The sequence below is a fragment of the Etheostoma spectabile genome, chromosome 3 (genome assembly GCF_008692095.1).
Source record: "Etheostoma spectabile isolate EspeVRDwgs_2016 chromosome 3, UIUC_Espe_1.0, whole genome shotgun sequence".
In the NCBI taxonomy this organism is placed as follows: domain Eukaryota; kingdom Metazoa; phylum Chordata; class Actinopteri; order Perciformes; family Percidae; genus Etheostoma; species Etheostoma spectabile.
Genome location: NC_045735.1, coordinates 11713347 through 11716164, shown reverse-complemented (window position 1 = coordinate 11716164; position 2818 = coordinate 11713347). Strand labels below are relative to the sequence as shown.

The following is a 2818-nucleotide window of genomic DNA, read 5'->3' as shown; positions in this document are numbered from 1 at the left end:
CCAACAACAGTTTGTTTCCATCCAGAGGAGTAGAAAGGAAAACTCTGCGCTGTGTTTTTAAGGTGTAGTGCAGGGAAATATGATCCGCTGTGAGCATGGCCTATTTTATTTTGAAAATTAACCGGATGTTTTATATTGTTTTTGTGCTCGACTTCCTGTCCCACACTATCTGCCATGTGCTGAAGTGCTGTGGAGGTCTCCGGCGTCCAGCAAAAATAGAAGCTCTGCATATCTGTTCCGGAGGGCTGGTGATTGCCGGAGCTGGGACGGTGTCGGGGCCCAGCCGTTCTGCACCCGGTGGAAATTAGGAGCTAGTTTCTGCTGCCCTTGATAGATACAGATCTTCTAACACACAGAGCCTTGCAGCTTAACAATGCACATTAAAGTGATTTTCTGACAAGGCCATCATAGGCGTTGTGGTATTTATGTAGTTGTTAATGGTTTATTGGTGGGTTTCACTTGTAGAAGTAGGACTTACACGCTCCTACTGTGAGGGCAGTTTGCAGACCTGCAACAACGGGATCTGCAGGCTTACAACAATGAGTAGAAAAATGAATTACTGTTCGCAATAATTTGCACTGGTGGTATAGCAAACCACAGTCTTATCCTATCATAAGCTGCTTTTATAATGATTGCCAGCTCATTGAATATAATAATGATGGTAAATAACAGCATCTGCAAATCATCTTTTTCCTGATGGCCCTTTGATGCATCCTGGAAATGCATACGTAGTTATTGGGAGGAGGAAAGGGCAACTGACGCTTTGTGTTGTGCAGTTTGTCTTGTTTCTCTCTCTGTAATACATTACAAGTTTTGTTGAACTTGGTTCCATATTTGTCTAATTTACATAAGGACCAACAAATTAAAAGCAGGTTTGTTTGTTTCATTCTTGTTCCATCTTGTCCACAATTCTTCCTTTATTCATGAGCTGATGCAACTTTTCCGCTTATCCCACATGGATTTTGCAATTCAAACAGCTAACAGAACGTGTTATGCCAAAGACCAAATATTATGAATCTAGCTGCAGTGTGTGAGGAGGTACACGCTCCAAACAGGAGTGTAAGGAGGACTTGTCCATAGGTATGGACCTGATTATTTTGAACTGAAATGATTGAACTGAGTATTTTCTTCAACTTCCCCTCATAGCAGCTAAATTCAGAGATGGGAACCGCGTTGACATCAGCTTAGTGGTTAAAGAAAGCTATTCCCTGAAACCTTTTTTCTGCCCTTTCACCCATTATTTTTAACACGGATGGTTTTCGAGCTCATTAGTGTGGTGTAGGTATCTAAAGGGCTGGAGTTAGCACTGTTTGATGGAGATCTGTGTACCCTTCAGGCCTCATGTGGTGCTAATCACGTCACGCAGCATCAGAGTAGCGCCTACTGCTGTCTGGTTTATTTGAAGTTTGTACAGGGTTTGGGCTTTGAACGTTAAATAATTGGAAGACACTTTACAACTTTGGTTCATAAAAATGTGGCTGAAAATAGAGATAGCCTTCCTGTGGTTGATACCGTGCCAATGGGAAAACAGAAAGCAGGTGTTTTTTTAATAGTAGCTATATTCGATACTAAAAAAACTAATTTTTTCCTTTTGGGTACTGTGTTTAAAACAAGAGCCTGCATGGCTTACTATTGAAGTCGGAATTGCATTAAGATGCATATGTTGACTTTGAAGAAACAAACACCACAACTTCTCTCCAGAAAAACAAAGTCAGTATGTCAAATCAGTTAAAGCTATTCATTTTATCGGTTATCTTGGTGGTTTTCTTTGGAAATATTACTCAATTTGAGGTTTACTGTGAAGTTTTTGACAACTAGTGACATTACGGAGTAATATTTTTACAAGTAGGTCCCTGTTTTGTTTGTATTATGCATGAACATGAGGATGCACATGCACGCGAGCGAATAAAGAAATAAAGAAAATTTAAAGAAATATATCTGCATGTTTGTTAGACACAATTATTTATGGGGAGAAACACTAAATGTAAACATGGTTGGTTGCAAGTTTGCCTAATTGACAAGCTACTACACTCAACCGTGGTAGTTGCTGAAATTGTTTGTTCCACCTTTCTTGTCCTGTCTGACCAATGTATTGAGTTGTGCACTCGGTGTTACGCCAAAGACAAACTTAGTTAATTTGTTAAAATAGACAAGCAAATAAACACTTTCTGTCCTTTTTGCATGTTTTCATTGAAACTTTTACGTGTAGTCCACATACATGATTAAATTCCTGCTTGTCAGCCATCAGGGGAGATAGTCATTTGTTTTAGGACTTTGACCCTGACATTTTTTTCCAATAGATTTATGACCTCCCCAAAGTCATCACATAATATCACACTTCGGGACACTTGTGTACACTAACATACTGAAACCTGGCCTTGTTTGTGAACTTAGAGAGAGTAAGAACTAAAACAGAGAAGAAAGAGAAATACAGTGTGAAAGAGGAGGAAAAGATGGGAAAGATAGAAAGGTATATGCAAATACACACACAAACACACCCACACACTGAGAGTGGAGAGAGGATGAGCGTAAACAAGGCTTGCTTGAGGGCTTTATAAAGTGAGTTCAGATTTATGTTTCCTTGGGCAGTTTTTAATGCAGCCTTGGCAGTTTAACGTTTTTACCCCCCACTGCAACCCACTGCTGAGACTCCTACGGTGCTCTGAACATTTCAAACCTCATGTTGCCTCTTTAACAAGCCCATACTTCTTTCTTCTGAAACCTCAACATAAACACAACACAACATAAACACAAGACTACAAACGCATGCCAAACTGTGCACACACACACACACACACACACACATACACACACACAC

General features: G+C 40.0%; 1 protein-coding gene across 3 annotated transcripts in view; it reads left to right on the top strand.

Annotated features, from left to right (window-relative positions):
- veph1 (ventricular zone expressed PH domain-containing 1) overlaps positions 1-2818 on the top strand; it is a 92039-nt gene that overhangs the window by 13684 nt on the left and 75537 nt on the right. The window lies entirely within an intron of this gene.